The sequence below is a fragment of the Falco biarmicus genome, chromosome 2 (genome assembly GCF_023638135.1).
Source record: "Falco biarmicus isolate bFalBia1 chromosome 2, bFalBia1.pri, whole genome shotgun sequence".
Classification (NCBI taxonomy): domain Eukaryota; kingdom Metazoa; phylum Chordata; class Aves; order Falconiformes; family Falconidae; genus Falco; species Falco biarmicus.
This window is the reverse complement of record NC_079289.1, coordinates 44,835,847-44,862,825: the sequence shown is the minus strand read 5'-3', so window position 1 is coordinate 44,862,825 and position 26,979 is coordinate 44,835,847. Positions and strand designations below refer to the sequence as shown.

The window sequence follows — 26,979 nt, the reverse complement described above, 5'->3', positions numbered from 1 at the left end:
CTCTGTCTTTATTAACGTTTGAACTTTCCCATGAGATGCATAATGTATTTTTAGAGAGGGTGGTGAGATATGTTCAGGTGTCCATAGGTGGTGTACTGGCTGATAATTGGGAAGTCATCTAAGTGCCTTATTTATGCGTGTGCAAAATGAATGTAATGCTGTTTACCCTGGACACTTTTCAGATCTACTACTGGGAAAAATACGTAGAAAAGCTGAGTAATACAGGGTCTATTAGACGTGTGCTTCAGATGGTAAAGTCCACAGGGATTTCTGTAGATGCTTGCTATGTAGCTTCAGTTGCTTCTGCAGGCTAATGTTTTTTTTTGGAAGACATGAGGAAAAGTGTGATTTTTTCCTTTATCAGACCAAGAGTAACTTCTATGAGCCCTGTAGCCATGAAAAGTATATTGAAGGGAGACTGTTTGCAAGAGGTATTACCTACTTGGTTTCCTTGGAAACGTGAAACATGATTTACAAATATTGACTTGAGAAAGCTGCAGCTTAGAGGAAATCCTAAACTGTTGGTTCAGGCTTTTAAACTAGTATCTCTAAAGAGTTTAGGCCATATTGAAAGTCACTTCATGTCCATGAAATGATAATTCTGGGTTTCCATGTTTCTTGGTGTAATAGCTAATTCTGGGTGCTGAAGGACTGGAAAGAACCTGTGATAGTTTTACTGGGTAAGGAGTGCTGAACTGGGATACTTGGCTCCAGTTTCGCCTGTGTGAAACAACCCAACTCGTGCTGGAGTTAACAAATTAATGCTCCTAAAAATAAGGTTGTTAGTGCCTTACTCCCAACTGATGGACTGCAACCTGGAATGTTCTGTTTTTGATGCAGTTAGACACTGTAGATCATCATTCATGCCTTGTAAATGTTTCTAAACTCCACAGAGGGTGGTTTGAATGCTCTTTGTTATGTTTCTGCAAGAGACTGTGTGATAAACCTAAGTAAATTACATTTACTGGATAACTTATTTTTATTGTATAGGAATTATCATATATGCTTATTTTTAAAGGCTGCTGATCATAATTTGGTCCTGCTGGGCTTGTTCAGATTTTCAAAACGAAAGCTTCTTTATTCCTGGAGCATAGTATTAGATTATCCTGAAGTTGGTGCTAGGTTTGTGCTGGGGGTGTGGAAAGGGGCATCCACGTGGGAGAAAAAGCATACAGCAGTGTTGCGTACATGTTATGAGTGCCGAGTTGTATACAGAGTGGATAGAGATTGCTTCTTTGTGCTCAATAGTGAGGGACAGGTCTTGGTTTAGTCAATCTAACTGAGGTGCTGCCGACTGTGGTTTTATTTGTGCTTCTCTTAGTGTCAGCGCTGACTTACGCAGTCCCTGTTGCCACCCATCTCCTGTGGTGCCTGTCCCTCTGGCACTCATACTGCTTTCACTATCAGTGGACTGGATTGGGTCAAGAAAGTGCCCCAACTTCTTGGGTTTTACTGATTTATTCTTAACTCGGGTTGTTTTCCCACTTTATCCCCGCAAACAGCTATGGCTGTGTAGGAGTGCACCAGGTGGTTGGCGGCCACCAGTGCTTCTGGCAGGAAAGCACCTCTAGTCATTCCCAGAGTTAGAAGTGTGACAGCTTTACATCCCCATTGTGTTTAATCCAGAGGAATGCCTCCAGAGCAGAGGTGAGATCTTGGATTTTCCTGGGGAAAAGCCCATCCCACGTGTGTTTGGCTGCAGTGCTAGTTGTTTCGTGACTGTGAGAAGATGGTGAGGCACAGTTTTTTAAGGAGCTATGATGTATTATAATGAACAAATGACGTACTTGGAAAGAACATGAGCATTGAAGCTTGTGCTTCTTTTTTAGACTTTGTGTGTCTCAAGCCATTGGATTTTTTCTCCAAAATGTATTACATGTTTTATGCAAAATATTATTACCTCTTACAAACTGTGCCTTGCTTGGTGATGACAAAGGTGTTTATGGTGAAGTGGTCCAAGGTAGCCTAAGGATGTGGCTATACTAATTAAGGCAGGATGAATCTAGGTCTGCCTACATCTGGGGCTGCAGGAGGATTTTTACACTGAAAGTAGGAGGTGGGATGCAGGCAGGTGGCTGCACAGGTGCTTATAGAGGTCAGGTCCTAAATGTCCAGAGGTGTTGGTAGTGTAGGCAAGTAAGGACCACTGAAACCTATAGGTCAGTGTGTCACAGATAAGACAGCTATATCTATGGGCTATATGTCTTGTGGGATATAACAGTTAGAGCAAATAGGTGACCACAGGAGCCCTCAGTGCATGGGCCAAGTGATGCTGCTTTTCTCATCAAGCCAGTTTAATTGAGAAAGGCTTTGTTAAATGCTTCTGTAAATAATGCTTAACATCCTTAAGGTTACAAGGATGTTTGTCCTCACGTGGGTGCTAAGGAGGAAGGATTCAACTGTATTGTTTTTCAGTGGCTGGTTCTAGCAGATGAAGGCAGCTTGCTCTTGATTTACCACCTGCAATGGCTGTGGATTACAATGGATTACAGTGGCAGAGGCTGTGAGATGTCAGGAAGATTAATGAATGGGAGGAGGGAATCAGAGAGATCTATGGAAAGAGAAAGTGCATATGTGGAAAAGGCATAGTGGAAAATGACAGTGATGCAGAATCGCATGGAGACTCCTGCTGTTGGCAACTTGTGTACAGAAGTGTTACGGTGAAGGAGAGGTCAGTAAATCAGAAAGAAAAAAAAAGGTTTGGTTCGTGTTTGCAGAAGGAAGGCTGAGAAGGGGAAGTGCTTGAAGTGCTTGTTGAGTCTTACAATGGGATGTTTTTTTGTTTGTTTGCTTGTTAATCAAAGCAGAAGGTAGAGCTCTATATGGCTGAAGGCAGAACAGCAGGTATACAGAGTCATTTGTTGAGGATCATGAACATGCATCAAAAAATGAGTATGGTGGTTTAGGATGCCAAACAGATACTAACAGAAAAGGAAAATAAGTATGACCTGTGGTTCTTTGGGTCACCAAGTAAACTACAGGGATTAACTGCGAAGTCAGTCAAGACAGGAACAAGGATTTGCAGCATAAGAGTTCTACTAAAATGATGATTGTTTTTATATGAAGACATTGTGCCAATGAAATTCAGTTTGTGTACTGCAAGACTGATTGTAAGATAAATGCCTCTAGATGAAAGCTGGAGAGAAGTCGCTACTCTCTCCTTAAACATAGAAGGAAGAAGGGATAACTGCAGTGAAGATGTATAAATAATTATCAGAAAATGAACAGATGGAAATCTATGAGATGACAGCATGATACTGGTTGTATTTGAAGAGTGAGGATTCTTGTGGATTCTTTCATTTAATAATAAAATTAATATCTTCTGAATAACACTCACTTTAAGTCATTAGAATAGTAGCCAACTAAATAAGGTATGCAGCCTCTAAGGCAGCAGTAGGGGAAAAAAGTATACCCTTAGACCTAATTGCTCTTTTCCATTTTTTTCTGATTTTCTAGGGTGACATCAGTAAATTGGTGGTTGGAAAAACTCAGTCCTGTAGAAACATCAGTTAAAACTATAAATGTTTGCTGTTTTTCTGGCAGAATATTGATACTATTTTCAGCTTTGAACTCCTCATTGTTTCTAGCAAGTGTAGGTAAATTTTAGAACTAGTTATGTGGTATTGATTTAGCTGTTGCTTGTTTAATACTGGAGGCTCAGAGCAGCTTTGTGGTGGCTCTAAAGTAGCTTCAACACAGCATCAGTGTAAGTCCTTGGATATGTTGGCTCTTAACCTATGTTTTATTGACTTCTGGCAGTAAGATGATGAAAGAAGCAAGAGATGACACTAGTCACAGAAAAAGAGAAATATCAATTCAAGTGGAAAGTAAACAGCTCACTCTTATTGGAAGGACACGGACCTGTTGGAGCAAATCCAGATGAGTGCCATGAAGATGATCAGAGGGCTGGAGCACCTCCTATGAAGGCAGGCTGAGAGAGTTGGGGTTGCTCAGCCTGGAGAAGAGCAGGCTCCAGGGAGACCTTATAGCAGCCTGCCAGTACCTAAAGGGGCCCTACAGGAAAACTGGAGAGGGACTTTTCACAAGGGCATGTAGCAGTAGGACAAGGGGGAATGGTTTTAAGCTAAAAAAAGGTAGACTTAGATTATCTATTAGGAAGAAATTCTTTACTTGTGAGGGTGGTGAGACACTAGAACAGGCTGCCCAGAGAAGCTGTGGCTGCCCCATCCTGGCAGTGCTCAAGGCTGGGCTGGATGGGGCTCTGAGCAACCTGGTCTGGTGGAAGGTGTCCCTGCCCGTGTCAGGGAGGTTGGAACCAGGTGATCTTAAGGTCCCTGCCAACCCAAACCATGCCATGATTCTATAATTCTACTTACTTTCAGCCTGTAATGTGTGTGAATCTCTGACTGTCAGCTGGTTCTCTGACTGGGCATGAGAGCTACAAGGTGTTAAAGCTTTGAGAACAGAGCATTTGAATTTTCTGTAGTCTGATGTGATGAAAGAATGTGTGAGCTGTTTCTGCTAGAGGGAAGATGGAGAATTCTGTCTTCAGCTCCATGACAAGATATTCTTCATGTTGATGCTGAAGTCATCGTTGGAAGTGTTCAAGGTCAGGCTGGATGGGGCTTTTGAGCAAGCTGATCTAGTGAAAGATGTCCCACCATGGCAGGGAGGTTGGACTAGGTGGTCTTCAAAGGTTCCTTCCAACCCAGCCCCTTCTGTGATTCTAAATGAGAGAAGTTACTATGGAGGTAAGTTGGAGATGTCACCTTCTTTGAATCAGAATCGGTTCTTTTGTGTCTTCCAGCGTGTGTTTGTCACAAAGCTGTCATTGCCACAGGCTGCCTGGGGAGGTCAGAGCCAGTGGGCAAATGGCTTTCTCTGAGAGCTGATGGTGGAATTGGCAAGGCCCACAGAGTCCTCTTCACTGTCTTAAAGGAACTAATTATTCTGGACTTGTGTGTCAGATTTACTTGGCCTGGATTCAAATGTGCACCCTGAATGACTTGAAAATAAATTCACCAAACAGCAATATAACAGACTGGGCATATGTAAATGGCGACGTTACAGAAAGAATAGGAAATACTAAGTTTAATAGGGAAAATTTCATGTGGCAAATGAAGTCTTGTACAAAAAGCCTGGTTTTAATGTCATCTTAAAAAAATAGTTAAAAAGCTGAGATACTGGCTGGCAATCCTATTCAGTTAACAAACTGCAGAAGTATGCCTGTGCAAAGTGAGAAATTGTTTGCTCGGCCAGCTTTTCTGAACTGAAACATTAAAGGTGTTGTGAAATACTATAGAATGTACAGATGAGCATATTGTCAAGAAACTCCCTTTGCAACAGGTGATGGTTGCACATAGAATGCGGCTGAGGTGGCCATATAAAAACGAGACTGAAGCTGGTTAAGAGCAGTTGGCCCCATTTCCAAGAAAGATGACTTCCCTGCATACATAAGAGCTTATACCAGACTCTAGGCTTGCTATAGGCAGTTTATACACTGCAGTTCACCTCACTTAGTCATAGGGACAGTCCCAAATTTAAGAATGCTGTGATTTGGGGGACAAGATTTAGGAATCTGGTCTTTATTGCATTATTGTAAATATTTCTCTGTGTGTGGTGGGGTGAGATGGAGGCGGGAATGGAGAGAAGGGAGGGGGAGCATCTGCTTCTTCCTAAACTAAAGTTGTTTGGTTTTTTTCTGAACTGAGTCAGCCATTGAACTGAAAGGAGGAAGAGTTAAGGAGAGAGCAAGTCCTTGGAAAGAGATGGACAAGCAAGAAAGGGGAGCTGCAGGAACCAATGGTGAACCAAAGGAGTGGCTTTTTGTGGGGGGCTAATGGGAGGTAGAGTGGGCCACGGTGTCTGGAGGCTTCCTAGTGAGTGAGAACTGGTTGGGTTCCCACTTGCCAACTGGTTATTCAGGAGAACAACGAATAATAACAGAGAAGATCCAAGGACAGCAAGGCTCAGGTGTATTCAGGTCATAACGGGATGAAGGAACAAAGTTGTGCTTCTTGGAAGAGTTAAACTGTTAAAGGCGCTGTGGTTGCAGTGACAGGGTACTGCCTGCCTTCTGTGCAGGGGGAATACTGAAAATACGCATCAGTGGGTTTCATAAGTCGCACCTGAAGAGCCTCTGCAGAGGTACACATGTGTTGCCTGGTGTAAGAGCAGCTCTTTTCCCAGAGCTGTGCACCTGTGCAGCATCTGGCCCTTTTCTCCTGATTCTGTCTCCCTTCCTGTTTGGTAGCAGAAGTGGCTCTGTTCTTGGGGAAGTCTGGAGAGCACAGCTCGCTGAACCAGAGGTTCTTGGGTGCTGGAGTGGAGATGCCATACAAATAGACAAAAAATTGTGGCATGGGGGGAAAAAAAAAAAGTGCATTAATCTTGTATTTGCTGGTGTAAACAGTGAAGTTTCTTAGTATTTACACAGTAGATAGAGGAGGATCTATTAAAGGAAATAAACCACTGCATGTCAAAATCTAAAACAGCCACTGAGGGATTTTTTGGAAACAACTGTACTTTAGAAAAGTGAAGTCCTTTAATTTGCAAGCAGCAGGGACATTGCGTAGCGGCGTTTCACTCTCGATACAAGTGGATACCCACTTCTGTCATTAGCAGCTTTTTGCATGGGGAGCGTGTTAGTTCAGTTAGTGTGTCCTGAATGTCACTGTAGCTAAACTGAAGTTATTCCTTCATAGTTTCATCATACTGTTTGGATTTGTAATAGTGAAAAATTCTGTAGTTTGTAGATGCACTGGGGGCTTTGTTTGCTGACTTCTTTTCTTAGCTACTTAAAGCCAACTTTTCCTCAGGGTTTTAAAGACTTTATGCTTGGTTAGGGTGTAGCATAGATGGTTGTACACGTACAAGTTGCTGACTTGCATGGTTTATCATTGTGTCTGGGCTTCAAGTTAAAATAGTTGATTTTTTTTCTTCTTTTGACATACTTAAAAATGTAAGCAGAGGTTGCTTCATCTTTAGTGCAGCAGGTAAATAGAGGCCTCCATTCACATCTGTAACTGCGTTGTCTTAAAAAATGCAGGTAATGCCAAAGGATTGAAATAACAGGCTCTGGTGCATTGTCTGCATTCATTTCTCTGTGTAAAGCGAATAGGTAACTTAAATTGGAAGAAAAAAAATCCTGCAAAACTGAAAATATAGGAATTCGGCATTGTTCATTCTGCCCAAGTATAATATGTAGAAGAAACTGTTGATTCAAGCTTACACTTGCATTCTTTATAACATACTAGGAGTTCCTTCTGCCTGGTTGCCAGCTTTTCCCTCTTAATTAGTCTCTGTGTGTATAATTTCGTTCTCCTTTTTTTGTGGCCTTGTTATGCTGTCCTTGTTTGGATTTTGAAATCTAACCAGGTAATTGAGTAACAGCCTTCTCCAAATTCATTTAACAGTGACTGAATTCTCCTGTAGCCCCTCTTTCCCATCTCTGGTACAAATTAACAATGCAATAGCCTGCAGAGAAAGATAAAAGACTGGGGAGCACAGGAGTGTAGATGAGGGCTTTCCTTTTGCGTCTCTGGTATGGGTTGTCTGTATGAATCTGGGAAATGGTCTTAGCATTCATTCTTCACTTATTCAATTATTGATGATAATACTTGAGGGAGAAGAGCGTTCTGGTAAAGGTACTAAAACTAGAGGTTATATTAGATTGGCTTGAGACAGTCTGGGTGTTTTCTAGAGGTGTAGAGTTTTTTCAGCTCATTTATTGAAATAGTAAAGTTACCCTGTGGGTAAATTTTCAGGCTATCTGAAACTGCGTACCAGAAATGTGTGTCTGTTTTTTAAACAGTTCAGCCACTGGTGTTAGTTTTCATATGGAGACATTGAAAAATGGCGTGCATATATTTGTAAATAAACATAGGATAGTTAGAAGAAGCAGTATTTATAGATGGCTATCCTTAAAAGTAAGTAACTGGAGACAATTATTACCTTTTTACATCCGGGAGTGAACTGAGGGGCAGCCAAAGAGATTTCTAGCTTTGCATCCTTTGCCGCTTTGCGCACCAGGCATTAAAGCTTGGTTTAATGTCAGTGCCAAGGAGGTAGTAGTTATGTTTTTTCAAAAAGTGCTCCCTTCATTACCATTTATACAAACTGTGAGTGGTATAAGATGCACCTCACATCATGTCACTTCAAAGAATTATGGATTTTATGTGGATAATGGTTTCAAACAGATGAAAATGTGATTCAGGTTTTAACTCTTGCACATTGTAGCATAGTAGTGGCAAGGAGCTGAAATCTTGGAGAGGCTAACTTTGGGGACTATGTGATTTCTGTCAGTGATTCTACTAGAATGAAATGAGGAAGAACAATTTTGATCTTTCTCTCCAGTTACCAAATATATTGAACACTTACCATATTAGTGCATCAGTACTCTGTTAAACTAAAATTAGAAAAAATAGCTTTAAAACTTTACTGTCTTTATACTGAATTGTAGCAGAGTTATAGTGGATCCAAGTGGATTATTGCTGTTCAGTAAGTCTTTCAGAAAGTGTATGACTACTTCAATCAACTTGTTCACCGAGATCTTTCTTCCAGGTTTGTTGTAATTAAATTGGTACCGAAGCACACTTCAATTTTGTTAATAGTAGTGCCTGATCAGAAGGCCGTGGAGAATAACAGAGAGTACATGGGTGCTCCCTTCGAAGAGAAGCCGAGCTCCTCATTTGGGTCTATCCAAAGACTCGGTGACTGTAAATTGTTTAATCTGCTTGGAGAGCACAAAAGCTATTCAATTATGTTAATCAGCAGTATTCAGTCATCAGAGTTGAGCTGTGCTTTTCTTGTTCTGATGGAGAATATTGTCCATAAATACATCATAAATGTTTAATTTTCAAATAACTTTTGTTTTATTTGTATGAACCGTGGTCGTAGGTCAGGATCCCCTCATGATAGGTGGTCCACAATCAAACTTCTAAGAGTCTTAAGGGTAAGACAGCTGGCAGTAGTTGGACACAAGCAGACTAACAGGGGAACACACAGGAGAGCACTGCAGGGGAGGGGTGTGTGTGTGTGTGTGATACTTACCACAAATGAAAACAAACAAACAAATAAAACCCCAAGCAAGTCAAAACAGGTGGAAAAACAACCAAAGTCTTGGCACATCAGCATTGTGGAAAAGGAAGTTTAAGGGGGACAAATTCTTCTTTTAAGTGACTACAAAATGCACTGTACTGTGTGTGAGTGTGTGTATATAAAATACATATAGAACAGGTATTTTAATATACTTTTATATATATAAATACAGTCATTTTATATATATATTTATATATATAAAAATAAATTTCAGTGTGTGTCACCCGTCCTTCATTTGATTATTTCTGTGCTGTACAGGAACTGCCTTGGTCTTTCCTAGGTGTTTATGTCATTTCAGTACAAGTGGTGCTTGCACACAAATGAGCCCGTAGTGGTGATGGTTCACCACTCTCTCTGGTTCTTTGCTCTTCTTGACCAACCCTTGTTTCTTCTTTATACTCAGAAAGCAGCTCCTTGCATCAAATCTACCTGAGATGTATCAAGATAACTTTATCCTTATCTTTAAAAACCCTTTACAACACTTTACTGTTGTGTGTTTGTTTTTTTTTTCTTTTCCCCTCACGTTTTGTCTTTGTTCGTTATGGTCATTTGTTTTCCTCATATTCCACCTTACTCATTAGTATCCAGCCAAAGGGATACCTGCATATAAAGCTGTCATCTTTGGTTAAACTTTTTATTTCTCAAGGAGATAACTTTTTCCCTTATTGCGTGATGACTATCTTCTGGTCTCTGTGTCTCTCTACTATGCCATTCTTGCTAGACTTTGAGGCCTCCTGGGTACAGACTTTATCTGGAGTTTGGCTTAATGATGGGTACTCAACCCCACCCCTCCTTTCCCCCAACCTGCTAACCAGCCCATCAGTAACGGTTATAAAAGATTTAAGATTGCTTCGAGGCTGGGTGAGGGAGATAGGAGGCACTGAGGTAAGGACTTAGCTCCCCAGGTTCACTCACTGCCGGGAGCACATCAGCTCCACCGGTGGGCAGCTTCTGTGCGTACAGCACACTTCTCATGCTGGTGCTGTAGCCTCTGTGTTGATGAGGGGGGGATACTTGGAGGCAGGATTGGTCCTGCTGGGTTTGCAACCCTGTGGGCAGGAGGGGAGTTTTTTGGTGGTCTCTGTTGAGCAGAGGAGAGGGCTCCCAGCAGTGAGAGTGGGAGAAGCAAAAAGTGATGCTGTCTGATCAGCATCTGACCTTTAAAAAAAAAAGGGGGGGGGAATGATGATGTTAACAGTTTAATGGCAGCTGAGAGGTTCTTGCAGAAGTCTGGTAAGTTTATGACATTGTTGATAATAACATGCAAATCCTCATGTTTAACAAATCTTTAGTATGCTATCAGGTGACATTAGCAACTGACATGGTGCTTAACTCTTATGCCACAGCACGTATAGCTGAACAAGAAAGGTAAAAAGTAGGTTTCTTCAAGTCACATTTTTGGCTGAAAATGCCATCAAAGAAGTTAAATGTTTTTGTTTTGTTTTGTTTTTTTTTTTTTGTGGTGTGTTGTGGTTTTTTTTTTTTTTTTTTGTATGCGTTACTGCATGTGTAAGGTATCTTCAGGCAAGACTGACTTGCCCAGGACTGGTTCCACGTCTGACATGTTTTCTGTGATGTGCTGTAATGGCTTTGTCCCTGTGGTTCCATGGTGCTGCGTTTTGTGCTGGAGCTCTGGCATCCTGCGAGGTGGCCTCTGCATGGCCATGCTTCAAAGCTTGCTTCTTCCCACCTTGATTCATGTGGCAGCTGGGGTGCTGAAATTGAATCCCACTATGTTGGAAGTAAACAAGAAATCAGTTGTGGACTGTTTTTAGAGAAAACATTGTGGACAGAATTTCCTCAAGGAACCCTGAACAGGATTTGGTACTTCTGTCTGTCTTTGGGGGAGGGAGCAGGCGGGAGAGAGGAGGCAGCACTGGTTGCTGGAGGATTTGTATGCATTTCAAGGATCACTTGTATTTTCACAAATGGTAACTGATGGCTTTGTTTTTCAGATGCATGGTTTGAAAATGGGGCAAACAAATTCCTAAAATTGCTTAGATAGTTTCAGAAGTAGAGTTTGTTCTGGAGTTGGTGGTGGGTCTGCTACATCTCTGATTTTTCACTTCCATTTTTCTGTGCCCTTCACTTGTCTTGTATGTGTGTGTAACTTCAGTAGGAAATTAGAAACTTGGAAAAGTTCAAAGTCGAAATTTTTCCAGAACATGACCTCCACTGTTTCAGGCATAAGCAGGCTCTGGCAGATAGATATCTTACTTGGCAATTATGTCTGCTGAGCGTTAACAAATGGAGCAAGGTACTAAAGAGCTTTTAATGCTTGCTTTGAACAAGTTGATAAAACGTGGTGGAAAGAAGCCAGAGGAGATGAATTGAGTGCGGTTTGTTAAAGTTACTGCAGCAAATCGCAGTAGTTTGAGTGTTGCCCATCAGCCTCGTTATCCTGTTTTACTCAAAAGTAACCCTGCTGCACTGCAGAGAAGTGGAAATACTTTTGAGTCCTACAATACGTATTTCTCCTTTACCTTCCTGTATGCAGTGTACACCAGTCCTTAACATCGTGTTACACTGAGCTTTTGGCAGCATTCACCGAGGGCTTCATGTTGTCAGTGGGGATCAGTCAGAGCCAAGTCCCCCGTGCAGACCGCAGGAAGGTGTGCTGGTGGTGGCAGATGTCCCTCACCGTGCTCTGTACATGTAAACATCAGAAAAGAAGTTATGCCAAGTGCACTTTGCCAGGAAACTCAAACTTCTTTGTTTTTTACTTAATTTTGGCTTGAAGAACAAGGCTTAGATGTAAATATCGGAGATTGTTCCACTAGCAGTCCTTGACCTGTGTCTGCATTCCCCTCTCTGTCCCTAGAGGAATTGAAGTCCTAAGTATTTTGTGCAAATGATGGTTTCTCTAGGTTGTTCTCGTCCAAGTGCCAAAGTAGTTCTGTCACCTTGCAGGCTGTGGGAGTGAAAGTCGTTTCCCCTACGTTCAGTCACTGCAGTTAGGCATCTTGTTTAGCCTAGTTGCCTAGATGCCTTCTATCAGCAGTGGTAGACAGAAAGATCTCCAGAGGATGTTTCCTCATGCTAGATAAAGAAATGGATCTTAAAGAGGATAAATTGCTGTTTGCAGGTGGTTGTCTTTTTCCTTAACTACAGAGGGAGCCTTGGACTGCTAGCTTTAGTTAAAAGTGTTTAGATAGATAACATTAGGTGAGCTGAAATTCACCCTTAGTTTATAGCACAAGTTGAGTAGTTGAGGTAGCCTTTTTTCTGCATTATCCTCCTCAAACAAGAGGTTAATGCAGGAAGTGTTGAATAAAATACACTAGAAAAATGCTATAGTTGTGGTACATGATGTATCCCCACAACAAGGTCCGAGTAAAGGACCTTTTTTCCTGAAAACTCAGTCTGCCTAATATGCAATGTATGGTTGTCAAATCTGTCAAGGACTGTAGCATGGGAACATGTGTGTGTAAATCGTCTCTTTACACCCTTTTCTTTCCTTGCTCTGAGTTCCTGTCCATCTGTTTCATGATTTAGTGGAGTTATTCAGTGAAATACTTGCTTTTTTCTTTCTCTTTTCTCTGAATTTCTTCCCCATTCCTTCTGATCCATCTCTTTCTAAATCCGGTTTATTCCTTCATGTTTTCCTTTCACCCACCTGTAAGTGTACTCAGTCTTGACTGGAAAAGGGGTGTGAAATGGTCGTCTTCCTCTCCTCCCTCTGAAGAGTTTATCTGGCAAGTTCATGAATTTCCTTTATTCCCAAGAGCAGCTCATAAAGGATAGATTTCTTCTCCCAAGTGCAGTGAATGTGAAGAGATTGCCAGAGCATTGTTCTTTTAAATAGCTTATTTTTCTTTGTGAATGGACCCTTCCCCCTGGCTATTTTTAGAGCACTGATTAAGTGATAATTTAAATTTGTGTTCAGGCTTCCCTGAAGTACCCAGTAAGGTAATCCGGTACCCGTTGATTGGTGGGTTTGGTATTCTGGGCAGAGCACCAGCAAGCTCACGCGTTGAAGATCAGATGAAAAATGTAACAAGTTTTTCTTGGAGACTGCAGGAAAGCCCTAGCCCATCTCTTTTTCATGTCGCCAGTTTTTAGCTGGGCTGTTTCAGGTGGGAAGAAGATAGATCTCTGTGCTGAAGTGATCGGATCAGTATGTGTGGTTCACATGCAACTTCTGTGAGACAACACATCGGGTATCCAGAAGCAGGGCTGTGCTGGCACAAGGGATTTTGGGCGAGCCGAGCAGACAGCTGTAGGAGGAGGCAAGCCAACAGGCTCTGCTGAGGCTGACATTGCTGGACCCCCTCACACAGAGTGCTATGTCGGCGCTGGAGAAATAAGACTTCTGGAGATCCATTGTCATTTCCCCCCAGCTCCTCCAAGGCACAAGCTAAGTGTTTTGTGCTTCTCAAAGCACATGGAGATTTTGGTATGTAGGCTTGGTGAGGTTGGCCAGCCTGACTTGCTGCCTCCCTGAGGAACTCCTTTCCCCCTTCATTTGTTGCAGCTGCATTGCTTTCCAGCTGCTGCATCTCTCTTCTCTGCCTGCGAAAGGCTTGTAAACCTTCCCACTGACTTCTCTCCTTAGCTAGAATGTTGATACATCTCCAGCAGAGTCTCTGTGCCCTCAGCAGAAGTGTTACTTTCTGTGGCTAGTAGTTTAGCATTCAGTGGCGCAGTTGCAGTGTCAGCCTGGGGTTGTAACACTGGCATCGTTTGTGCCACTGAGCCATTTCAGTGGGCTGTGGGCATAACTGGTGTGAACTGACTCCTTGGTGGGCAGTTCCCAGCACTTTTGCAGTATTTAATTGCTGGTATCCCCAGGTGTGTGTTCTTTTAGTAACAGTTTCTAGGTGATATACAAAGCTTGCTTCACCTTAGTCCTGCAGTGATCCTGTACTGCTGTGACAGCCCATGTGGCTGGAGACACCTGAGCAGTTCTGTCGTGTTCTGGGCTGTGGTCATCCTGATCCTGGGTGGCACTCATCTGCAAATAACCTACCAAATGAATTGCAGCTGAAATTTCCACCTATGCTGTTGGGCTTTGGGATTAGTTTCTTTTGCAGCACAAAACTCTCAGAAGTATTCACAGAAAAGGTACAAACTGTGAAAGTATCCACAGAAGTCAGATAGCTGTAGTCAGTAGAAGACTGCACTCACAGGGTAGCCCTAAAGGATTAGGTTGGGTTTAATTGTTTTGTTAGAAGTAGAAATACCTCCTTAAGAACCCTTTCTTGTGAAGGTTTACCTGTAGGCACAGGTTGAGGTGGCTGTACCGTTCAGTCGGGTTAGTCTCTTTGCTGTGTGCAGGCCAGACACTTTAAAACAGTAAAAAAAGATTTCTTTCCACAAGTTCTTCCAGGTATGTTTGGGTTGTACTGAGTCTGAGGGCTCCATCTGCTTTTCATTCATGTGTTGGGCCATCTCCAATCTGCAGTTCTGTACTTGAGAATCTTCCTATTGCTTTTGTGGTGATCTACCTACTGAGTTTTCCTTGTCACGTGGCAATCTGCTTCATTTGGTTTGTTTTTGTTGGAGATCTGCAGATGGCTCATCTAGGGTAGAAAAGTCCCCTTTCTTGTGGCTCTCACCAGCCAACAGCAGCAGGCTTGGACGATGGCCCAGATCCCAGCTGGTCAGGCCCTGATGTGGCCAGCTTCCATGTATGGGGCACCCCACTAATCTTCTGCAAACAGATGGCTTCTACCACAGTTTCAGCTCAGTGCTGGTAGACCCCAACCCTTGGCCATGTCTTACAGTGGTCACTAGCTCTGTCATGGTTACATGTAGTCCTTCAGCGGTCAACAGGATGTCAAAACCAATTTTTGCTACTGTGGGAGCCAGGACCTCTGAGCTGCTTATAGTGAAGTTACTGGATCAATATGCCCAGTCTGTGTAACAAAACAAAGAGGAAGAAAATGCTGTCCACAGTTGTCTTAGTCCTGTTTGCTTTATAAGAATAGTTTAAGGGTCCCTCTTGGTGGGAAGGAGTATGAAGGCTTACGCAGCCATGAGATAAATGACCAGGACACCCTGCCATGCTGCTGTGATGATGACTTTCTGGCATGAATGTCACAGCTGCTCTTCAGACCAGTTCCATGTCCAGTTCCTTCCTGCTTCCTGGCCTTTTGGGATGGATCTAGGACTCACTGGGCTTCTTGGTCTTCTGGTGTTACTCCTCAGTCCTTCACCCTGAGGAGCTCCTGCTTTCTCTTATAGTCCTCTCCCAAATGCCTTGATTCCCTTTAAAAGGAGGTTTTTGAAGGCCAAAGTGTGAAAAACTTGAAATACTGTGTTAACCAAATACAGGATGCAGGCAGAAAGCATCCACCCAGATGAGTTATACTCCATTTCAGTGGCGGCAGGAAAGCTTCATATACTAAACACCCAAAGATCAGGCATGAGACGGGAATTAGTTACGGGATTGGCAGTTAGTGATGGCATCGGACTCTAGGCCTGTCCAAGTCCAGTAAGTGTGCTCAGTTTCCTTTCCTTAATAAAATTGCTGTCTCCATGTGGCATATGTTGGATTTTGATCTGCCACCTGTATGTACCAAATATCTTTAAAAAGAGCAAAGCACAACCCACAGAAGTATTTGGAGCTGATGCTCTTCTCTTTTTCTTCCTTTTTCTGTACATCACCGTTCCTCCTTTTAGTGTAATTCCCCCCTTTTCTTCACAGGGCTCTTCCTTTGCAACTTCAGACCATCAATGGTAGAAAAGTAGGCTATGCTTCCACATCATGACAGCCCACAGACCCTCAGTATCGTTGTCTCAGGGAATGTGCCAGGAGCACACTACCCCTGAGATGCTGCTAGTAGACGTCCGTTTGGGAAGAAGCGGGTTGGTCCTCTTACGACCTTCTAGAAGTGCTCTTCAGAAGTGATCTTTTGTGTATGACCTCTGTACTAAGCATTTACAAGCTGTTGTACCAGCAGTTACAGGGAGGGCCATTAGAAATAAGCACTTTTATCTATTCAGACCACCCATGTCTTTATTTCTGGATATAAATAAATAATGAGTTAAAATTTCTGAAAGTGTCTTAGTCATTTTGACTTTGAATGAGAAATAGGCTTCGAAACCTAGCAGCTTTTTGCAACAGCTCTGAAGCATCTGAAGGATCTCCTGGCCCCTCCCAGTACGGATGGGGACCCCGTCCCATTCCAAACTGTATCCCCTGGACCACTCGCAGTAGAGACTAGTCCCCGTCCCACTACAAACTGGATCCCCTTGGCCCCGTTGTAGTACAAACTGGGAGCTGTAGCTGAACACCCCTGAGCCTGAGGATGGCAGGGAGTGTGCTGGTGTTCGGTTTAGTGGTAGGCAGCCCTGCAAAGAGCGGGGAGTTGGACTTGATGATCCCTTATGGGTCCCTTCCAATTTGAGATCGTCTATGATGCTGTGGAGAGATGATTTGGAAAATGACCTACATGGTAGTAGGATGGTTAATTTAGGTTTCTCGCATAAACTCAGTTCAAACCTTTTTGCCCTATGAAACCTCCTCTTGTGTTGGCACTTCTGGCTGCCTGGTGACCACACATGGGCCTCAGTTGCAATCTTATGTGAGTGACTCGGTGTCCTTGGTAATCTGATCCTGGGAAGGTGTGGACTGGTCCTGGGCCAAAAAAGCATGTTGACTGTGCCATGTGATCTGTAAACGCGATTGCAGGTTGCTGCTCCTCTGTGGCTTGGTGTGCACAAGTGGGGTGCTGCAGTCCCCTGAACCACAGCTCTGCAGGCTTGGGCGGTTGGGGTAGGAAGGGGGATGTGGCTGTGACAGCATTGCCTCTGCACAAAGCCTGGAAAGCTGGGCTCTGAAGTTGTGATGCATTGCAGGCATTTGCACTCTGTGCTGATTTGTGTGTTGAGATGTAAAGCATCGATTGTAATGTGATTTGTGGTCTTGCTTTGGAGCAAAGCTTACAGACAGATGTTCTTATGAAGAGCTTGCTGGTATACATTTAAGTTTATTTAAGAAAGTTTATTTAACTTCAGTCATCTACTTGAGTATTTTATACTGTTTAGCTGAATCTCCATCTCCTCCAACTCCTAGGTGCATCACAGGTGGTCAGGGGTGATTCCATTCTTGCAGGCTTGTCTTTAACCATCCTGTTGGATTTTGGTGTGCCCCGTAGCAATTTACATCTGTCTTGCCAGTCTGCCTCTCCAGAGTCTCCCTGTGTTATGGCAGAACAGCAGCAGTGTGAAATTTAGTCTTTAGTCTTGTCAGTTTTGGGGCTGACCCCAGGTTTTCTAGACAGGAACACTTTTGCTCTGAAGTGGTGTGAGGTACAACAGCAACACTGGGAGCATTTCTGTAGCTCATTGCTACACTCTATGCTTGCTTGTGTTTGGAAGGGTTTTTCTGCAGTCATGACTTTCAGGTTTTCTTTTTCCTCATAGGGAAGATTAGGTTCTGTAGAACCAGATGACACCCATGAAGGTTTCCTACTCACCAGGTGTGGGCAGATGTGTAGATTTTTCAGTATTTGTGTTCAAAAGAGAATTTTTTCTTTCTGCTCCCCCCCCCCGCCCCACCCCCCCCCGGCCCCGTCAAAATGAAAGTGAACATTCAGGCTTAACCAGGAGGAAATAGTAAACCCACCTTTTTCTACCCAGGACCAGACTGCTGCTTCTGCCAGCTGGCCTCTTTGAGAGAGACAGCGAAGTTGTCAAGCCCATCTATTTTCATCTCCTGACACAAGTGCACTGAAGCAGCTGGAGGTGCAGGCACACAGCAAGCAAGGAAGAGAGGGAGGGTTTTATTTTTCTTCCTTTGCTCCCCCAGCAGCAGCAATTTTTTCTTGCTGATTGACAGCATCACCTTTTCAACCCTGTTGAGGTTTTGGTAGATGAAGGGTTCTGGAGGGACTGGAAACATCTCAGCTAGAAGTGTTGAAGGGGCACCTCAACATTTATCGTCCGAAGGAGCTGGTCTCAGCCTCACATGTGCATGGCTCTGTGTCAGGCAGCAGCCGTTGTTGAACTGACCAGGTCACCATGGGTAGGTGAAATGGTGACCATCAGGGGCTGCAGGCAGCATCCTTGATTTAAACAACAACATGGAATTTTTTTGACCAAGTAAAGGTCAGAAATACCAAAGCTGCTATTAGCTGACTCAGTCCTGCAAGAGATGATCAAAAAAGTGGTACTACTAGAAGTAGGACACACATAATTTATAATTTATCAGCATAAAGGAAAACACATTCAGTACCCTGCTGTGCAATAAATGTATCTGCTACAGGATCGCCAAGGAGTGATAAGGTGCTCTGCTTGTTTTTTTAATTCATCTCTCTCTTTTCACCTGGTTGAGAAGAAAGGTCCTTTTTGTTATTATTATCACTTAATCAAAAGCTTTATCTCATGTGCTTGTACCTGCAGGGTTGGAAGAGTGAACGATGCATAGGACCCTGCCTTGAGGATTACATATTTGCCACCACAGCATATTTAAAGGTGTAGCATGAACTTCATGTTGTGGGCAATTTGTGAAAACTGTTATTTCTGAAACATGAAAATACTAACTGTACGCAGCCTGAAGGAGCAGCCTGGCAGCCTCGGCTGGCTTCAGGAAGGGTCTGGCTGTTCAGGAGGTAAGCACAGAAGTGCTATCTCATTGCAACGTGTAGTTAATGGAACTAGACAGAGCTGTGTCATGACTGCATTCGGGGGTCACGATGGTGAAGGATGCCATGATTCGACCTGATGTAGCAGGGGAGCCGTGGCAGGAAGCTGCCATATTTATAAGAAGCAGGGTAACCACAATGGCCAGCAGCCCTGAAAGATTCCACTGTGGGTTGCGTTATGAATAGCCGGCACGGCTGCTGAAAACTTGGGTTAAAGAAAATTTAAATTCCAGTGGGAGATGCTGTGTGAAGGAGACATGAGTTCTGTCTCCAAATAAGAATAAAAAATTCTGGTTCTGTGTTTGTCACAACTGTTTTAAGGCAGAAATGCTTCAAAGATAAAACAATTCCAAAACACCAATGAATATTTTTTTAATATGAAATTGATATTGGGGAGAAGTGGGGAAAGAGGAAAGTCACGGTCATTTTGGTTTGTTTCAGTAGAAATAGAGAGAATGGGCTCCTTGCAGTCTGCTGCTCGTTTTATACACTCTCTTATCAGTGGTTTTGTTCTGTTGCAAGTGGTTTTGTTTTTGTTTTAAAATGCTTTCTGAAATTGATAGGCTGCATTAGCCTGATTCTGTTGAAATAGTCCTGTCTTAATCATTTGGATGCCACGCAAATACATCTTACTTGCAGCCTGATCTGGAATTTAGGTCAAAACTGGTAAAGAACCTCCCAAGTTCTGCAGTAATTTTTATTTTGTACAGGATATGTATTTTTCTGTGTAATTAAAGAGAAATTAATGGAAGTTACACACCTCAGTCAAGGTTGAATCTACCCTAGTGTGATGTGCCTTCTCCAGTGTAGGTAGATGATATTTATGCATAAAGCATCAGAAGTGAAGTTTCCAGTCCCAGTAATGCTAACGAGTGAGGCATATGGGCCAGGATTTTTGGCTGTTGTGTTATCGTGAAGCAAAGTGTCAGTCAGTTTTGCCTTCTAAACATCATTTATGTGAAAATGGTTTAAGTTGCCAAAGATAAATTAAGAATTTTCAGCCAGGCTTTTTCCCTGCTAAGCTGTTTCTACTGTGATGGAGGCGTGGATTTTGCTTTTATATTATTCCTCATAAGAGGTGGTATTAATCAACTTTGAAAAGAAGTTTTGTTTTCTTTTTGGCTTTTCATTCTGCAGCCTATTAATCTCTTTACTCTTTCTAGTCTTGGGTATCTTTTTCTGGTGCTTTACTATGAATGTTTAAAAGGATACTGAACCTTTGTGGTACCAGGCTCAGTCCTGCTTGTTTCTTCCATGTAAGGACCGACTTCTATGAGATCTCTGCGATTTTGTAGCTCTGAGCTGGGCTTGCCTTGATCCTTGCAGGGCCAAGTACCTGGCTGCCAAAGCTCTGTGTCTTGTGCTGATTCTGCTTTGCCTGTGGCATTGCTCCTTGCTCTCCTCGCCCCTCCTGGGGAGTCAGAAAGGGCAGCCTGTCCCTGCTGCCCTTTGCTAACCTGCCATGGCCTCAGCTGATGGATTGCATAAGTGCTGTGCATGAAATCAGTGCAGAAAGGAAAGCACCGGGGGCGGGGGGAGCGCAGGGTAAATTGCTGCACGTTTATAGTTTAGTTCTCACTTGCTGCTTGTTGGCATCCTGTGTCGCAGGGAAATCTGATGAAACTTCACAGACAGTTAATTCTGAACTTGACTGGTGTTATCTGCTTCCTCAGAGGTCAGGAAAGTGCAGAGCTGAGCTTGTTTTGGTCACCACTAGGGTTGAATTACAAGCATGGCATGTGGGTTGGGCAGGTGATGAACTCTCCAGCTGGGGCAGGAGGAACAAAGAGCTCAAAAATCTGGCTGGTCTGCACCTCATTTTGTAACTGAGTAACTAGATTAGCTCCTTTTTATATCATACCTTGCTCTTGTGCAGCATTTACACCTAATGTGGAGTTACGGGTGGTCTAGATTCATGTTGACTTGGTTAAACGTAGCAGTTGCTTTCATAAAATGTCTTGGTGGGTTATGGAGATGATGATGGCAGTCCCCAAGTCTTGTGGTGTCTTTGTAAGGAACATGGGATTGCCTTACATGCGTGTTTTATGTGTTGTTGTGGCATTTTGGGTAATAAATCTCTCGGGATCAACATGTTTAAGAACCCCTTCCTTTTCTGCTTTTATACCTGTGCTGTTGTGATGAGGGAAGTTACTTGAGCTGGAGTTCTTGCTATGTTAAAAGACAGTTATTGGCAACGTGTTTTCCATGGGGAGCTTTGGACTTTCTGAATTTGCCCAGACCTCTGTTTACTGTAGAAAACAGCACAACCCCCTTGTACCTAGTCCTCCTATGAACAAAGGAGATCACTGAGCATTGTAATTTGTGTGCTAAGAAATTAATTTCGCAGCTGGATTGGTTTTTGTCTTTTGACGAGTTCAGTGAACAGTTCCTAGTTGCTGCCTTGTATCTGTAAATTTACCGGACAGGGGAAGTGCTTGATTGTGAAATTCTGATATTTCAGAGCAATGCAAATGTGTAGGGGGCTGTGATACCATTAAATCTATTACAACAAATGTGTGTATGGAAGAATTAAAGTTCAGAGTGCCTTTTGCATTGACACCTACGCCTCCTGAAAGCCACAAGAGTCTTTTAGGTTTCCTGATTATGTGCTTCCCAGCCTTAAAGACAATCTTTAAGAGAGCAATAGCACAAGTAAAATCTAACCACTTAAAGATGTCTTGAATTGGATGCTTTAACTTCTGAGAAGCCCAGCCTCTTCTGAAAGTCCTGTCTGACAGTGCACGTTTTGTTCCATTTTTTGGTTGTTTTTTTGTGTCTGTAGACTCCAGCAGCTGACAAAGCTTAGCCCATAGGACTCACAGTGGCCCAAGATTGCCCTGCGAGGGAGGTGGAGGTGCATTGAGGGTGGACTGCCTTTCTCCTCCATGCCTATGTCTGTCCAGTCCCCAGCACCAGGGGTGTGGTGGAGCACCTCATCTGGGTGAAGAAGCGTGTGTTTGCTTTCTTGTTGCTGTAGCACAAGTCAAGCAATGGTGCAATTGAGTGCAAAGATCTGGTGGCATTCATTTGGATCGGGGAGATGAGAAATCAACAGGCCTGGAGGATGATCCATTTGAGAGATGGGGTGTCAGGGGGTGTGGGAAATAGGTGATGGGGAGGGATGGGCATGCCACAGGGCATGAGGGTCTCGTGCCATGTCATGTCTATCGATGTCCTCCAGTGGAAATGAAGAGGTTTGCAGTCCCTGTGTGCAGCTGGTCCAAACAGGGCAGGTGAGAGCTGCCTGTGAGAGCCTGAGCTGGTGGTTTTTCAGAAGTAGCAGACACCCATAAGAGGTTTTTCTTTCCTCCTAAGCAAAATTTGTTGAGTTCTCTAATAAACTTCTCTCTTGGCTGTTCCCACCTACCTGCCCAGAGCTTCCTGTTTTGGTATTTAGCTTCAAAAGGCATTCAAGGGCTGGCTGTTTGGGGTCAGAGATATAGAACTTAAAAACAGGCTGATAGACCAGAACAAGACTGGATTTTTAGAAGGCCAAAATGACTTCTCCTATCTGCCCTGAAGTCTGAGGGTAGAAATGTGCTGCATCTTAAGAGCCTGCGTACGGAGAAAGGTAAGATCCATTTGCCAAATCACTGAGCAGGTGGTGGGGAAAACAGAAATAGCAGTAAGGAAAGCTGTGGGTTATGAGCATAGTGGTGCAAGAAGGTTTACTAGTGCAGATCATTACATGAAATAAGATTTTCAGGAAATAAAAAAAAAATATCTTTGAGGGTGTTCTGGTGGTGATAGAGAACAGGAATTCAGTTCTGGACATGGTTACCTTTTTGCCTCTTCCTGTGCTTCAAAATTGGACAGAAAGTTGTAATCTTTGTCTTTTCCAAAGCAAACACTGCTTTCTAGGCATAGCCCAAGCATGGAATAATCTGACTGAGTGGTAGGAGCTTCTGGAAGTGACTGTGAGAGAGTTAGCATGGCAGTGCTTGTGTGACCCTGTGGTAAAGACCATCTGATTTAACTCCATCATGAATCATATTTCCCACTTTCCTTTCTGAGTGTTTTCTGTTCTGAAGACAGAGAGATTAAACTTAATATTACTTGGTGACCAGAAATATCTCCACTCCAAGTGTTCAGATCAGTGATAAGATAGCCACTTAACAGTTGTGTTATTTTTAGATTACATACAATGCCTGAAAGATGGAATGAAGCCTAAGTGACCCCCTCAGGTCGTGCTGGTGGTTGTTATCAAATACATTGTGGTTGTGTCTTCCTGTTTAGGACTGTTTCCTGTTTGAATGTGGTGGGGTTGCAGCAAGACACTGCTCTGACTTTTTTGTTGGTTCACAGATGCTGAAGAGTGGAAATAGTGAATTATTTTGGGAATGGCAAGAACACGAGGGAGGCAGAGCATTCCTTGTACAGTATGTGGAAAATAATTTAGAAGCTCTGAGCTATGTTTCCAGGAACTCAAATTGTGATTGCCTTCAAATACTAATGGAAAAAAAAATAAGGGCAACTGCTTTTATGGTGAGAGATGGTTGAAATGAAAGGAGCATGTTCAGGGGACTACACCTTACAACCAATAGAAAAGCCTGGAAAAGCTGGATTTTCCCAAATACATTCCTTTTTCCTAGCCTTTAAGAAAACTGAAGATGCGTGTAGTGTATGTTAAGTTTTATACAGCAAGACATCTTGGATAACATGAGCTGTATCTCCTCTTTTCTTGTCCTTTTCAACTTTTCTTGGTTTCCTGCTACAGACAATCTGTTTCCTTAATGATGCTCAGACTCCTCTGGATCTTGCTGCTCCATGCCTCTTTCCCGAGGTCATTCTCAAATCATCCATGTTCTCATCTATCTATCTAAGGATAAACAAATGTGCAGATGCACGTGGGGGACAAAAGAAAGAATAAAATAACTCCAAATCCCCCAAATGCTGCAGTGCACGTGTGGTTTTTCCCAGGAAAGATTGGAGAGAGACTAAGCTTAAGATGACAGATGTTAGTTATGTTTCATTACCTCCTTTTGGAACATGTGGTACTCATGTACTCAGATACTATGGAGCAAAGGACTTGAATTAATTCCATTTGTTTAAATATCCACATATCTTTTACATTTTGCTTGCTTTATGGTTGGCACACTTGAGATTGTTTTATAACTGCATGATCTTTTTTCCTGCCTGGGGCAAACAATTTAAATGTACTAATAATTCACGTAACCCTTTTTGAGACACACATATTTTTTCTTACCTAGGAACACACATGAAAAAAAAAAAACCAGCAACCACCAAAGAGCACCAGAATGTTATAAGAGAAGCTTTCTTCTTAGTACATTGGTCTCTGTAGTTGTGAAACTCATTACAAAATAATCACATAAAATTTCTGTGACAAAGATTTGGCTTCTTAATGCCAAAGCATTTCCTGAATTTAGTTGTTACGTAGTCTTTGTCAAAACAGTGGCATTTGTTTTGATTTCAAAGCAGCTCACTCTACAGCTGGAAGAAGTCTGAAACTGTATTTTTGATTCAGGACAAGAAGCTGGAAGGCTAGCGATGCATTCTTCCTTCTGGGACAGGCTTCCTGTAGGAAGCTACTGAACCAGTCCACTCTGTTAATGCTCTGGAAATTAATTAAATTTGGAGATTGTTGCATGAAGGTGGTCTCATGCAGGCTTTATATTTTTTTATATACATACATATATATAAAAATATATAATGTATAATGTATTTATATAATTTATATGTAAGCTATATATCTAATGCTTGATAATTTAAAAAACTGTTTTAGAAATGAATGGTAGTATGCAAGAGAGAAGTACTTTTAATTTTTAAAATGCAAAAACAGCATTATGAGAGCAGCTTACAACTTTATATAATTTATGTCTTGGCTTTTGGAATTCAACGTACATTAGTTGTAGTTCTTATTCTCAGCCATTGTTGAGGGACATGATATGTACTTCAGGGCAGGGAGGTGATGAATAAGAGCTGATCAGGCAGGACCAAGTCTGAAGTCTTGTTTGGATTATAAATAATTTTGGTCAGAACATTCGAAATACTCTTGTTCTGCCTGTTGGACAAAATAAAATGAGTTAAAGCAAAGAGCATCTTCAGACCATCAAGGTATAGGTTTCTGTAGTTAAATTCACAAAATAATAACAAGAAAAAGCTTGCATTTGACAATAAATATTTTAAGAGGTAGGTTCTGTGTATTTCTCTGCATAAATTCCGGATATATAGTAAAGGAGGTGAACGGAAAATAAAAAAGAAAATGCTTTAAAGATAGATGAGGAATAAAAGGAATGTTGTCCTTTTAAGGAAGATGATTTAATCAATAAGTCTATAGGAAAACAGTGTATATCAGTACTGTAGCCGTAAAGCAAATACTATTATGTAAGTATTAGTCTTGCAAGTGGGAAAAGTATCTTGCATAGTATAATCCAGTACCCTTTGTAGTGGTATTTGATGCTTGTGCAAGGGCCACTTACCTGCAATGACTTGACCTGAACTTTTCCTTCTGGGGCTAGTCCTTTTGCCAAGCATACCTGGAAGATTGCTGTGAGATCTGTGCTGAGCTCTAGAAGCCTGTCTTCCCCTGCTTTTGGCAGTCGGGGGAGCCTTGGGTGATGGCTTCAGATGTGCTGCTGCCCAAAGGTACCACTGACCAGATGCCTGCATTTATGATCAGAGGATGTCTGTGAAGTCTAGCAATGCCCTCCTTGTATGTTCTCAGGACACCTACTGTTACATTCCAGGGGCAAAGCTGCCAAATTCTTCATCTTCAGGAAGCCTTTGAGTTCCTTTCCCATGATTTTGTAATTATTTGTAAACATCCTTAAATGTTCAGCTTGCATGGAAAGTAGGGGGAGGTGGATCAAAGAAGCAGCGGGAGTCGAGGAGAGAAAAGGGAATCGTAAAATATTACCAAATCAGTATTTGCTGGATATTAGTAAAACACATGTCTTATGTCATGCAGCATGAGTTTATTTTCAAATGGATTTGAAGCAGTTGCAGAATCTTGAAACTACCAGGTATAGACTTGTTTCACCTAACTATGTGCTGGAGGCTATGTCTACACAAGCAGGTGATCTGGAGCAGCAGGAGCAGATGGAAGTGATGAGAACAGTTGTTATTGCAGACCCTTATGACCCCACTGGGTGTTGGAGTACATTTGGTGTGCAGCTGGAGGGGGGCTTCTGGTTTAGTTTCCTCCAGAAGCAACCTCGTTTGCGTGCACCATGGCTTCACTGGGAACCAGGGTAAATTGATAGCCCAAGCCAACGTGCTGGTACAGAGGTGGCCTCTGTGTTGCAGGGTCTGTCCAGAGAGTGACACATCTCCAGGGGCAGTTCAGCTCTTCTGTCTTTGTTTTCATTTGATATATTTGAAACTTAGGGTCAACAAACTCCTAATTAGGGTAATTTGACATTTACAGCTTATGTGAAATAAAGCTCAACTTAGCTGCTTGAAGAGTGGTAGAGATTGCTCCTTTTGACACAAGGTTTGTGGACCTGTGTTATAACTCCTTGTTCTCAGGTACTGCTTCAACAAAAGATTTGTTGCACACTAAATTTTCTGAAGCTTAGAGCACACCCAAATTCAAAGCAGAATGCCGCTTCTCTTTCTTAGAAAGGGAGAGATCTCATTTTATTTATTTACTCTGCTCTTGGTTTGTGGAGTGATGTCTCTTTATCTGGCATCCTTGTTTGGCCTGGATATTCCTCAGGGCACAATGATGAATCATTCATCTCTGCATGGGGTGAGACACTTTCTTTTTTAAATGAACAATATTGTGGCAGAACTTGTGCCTTTTTTATTTTTTCCTTGGGAATTGCTGCTGCGTAGAAAATCAACCGAATAGGATATAGATACAGAAGAGATGAATCACCCCTTGCTGTGTACCGGACGATGTCACTGTGGGAGTTGCAGTGCAATGTGCCATGCAGGTGCTGTCCATTTAGGATGTAACCATACAAAGGACCATCATTCCAGGTCCTCTCGCTTGGGGGCTTTGTCCCTTTGACACCTGGAGGGTCACTTAATTTCCTTCTTTATTTTTCACATAGCCTACAAGCAGGATGTGTTGCCTTATAGTGGATCCTGAATAGATAATTAGGGTTTTAGATGCCTTTTATAATTTGTGGATCTGTTGATCGTGTCACGATCACTTGGTCTCTTGTCTTTTGCAGTCTAATAAATGAGGGGTAGAATTGTATAATTGTGGGCTTACATCATAATTTGTGTGCAATTTGTACCCCTGGACCCAAGGGCCAGGGAAAGGCAATGAAATAGTCATGAAGGGCTTAAAATGATTTGACTTAAATCTGACTGCAAACAGTTAATGCTCGAAGGGTGCTGCAATAAGAGTATATTCTAG

At 42.5% G+C, this 26,979-nt stretch overlaps 1 protein-coding gene across 8 annotated transcripts in view; it reads left to right on the top strand.

Annotated features, from left to right (window-relative positions):
- KLF12 (KLF transcription factor 12) overlaps positions 1–26,979 on the top strand; it is a 249,805-nt gene that overhangs the window by 14,705 nt on the left and 208,121 nt on the right. Inside the window, exon 1 of one of the 8 annotated variants that reach the window (XM_056329624.1) lies at positions 22,058–22,221. The exons of the other annotated variants lie outside the window; for them this stretch is intronic. The gene's annotated coding sequence lies outside the window, so the exon portion shown is untranslated. Of the gene's footprint in view, positions 1–22,057; positions 22,222–26,979 lie in introns of those variants that run through there. 8 annotated transcript variants of the gene reach the window in all.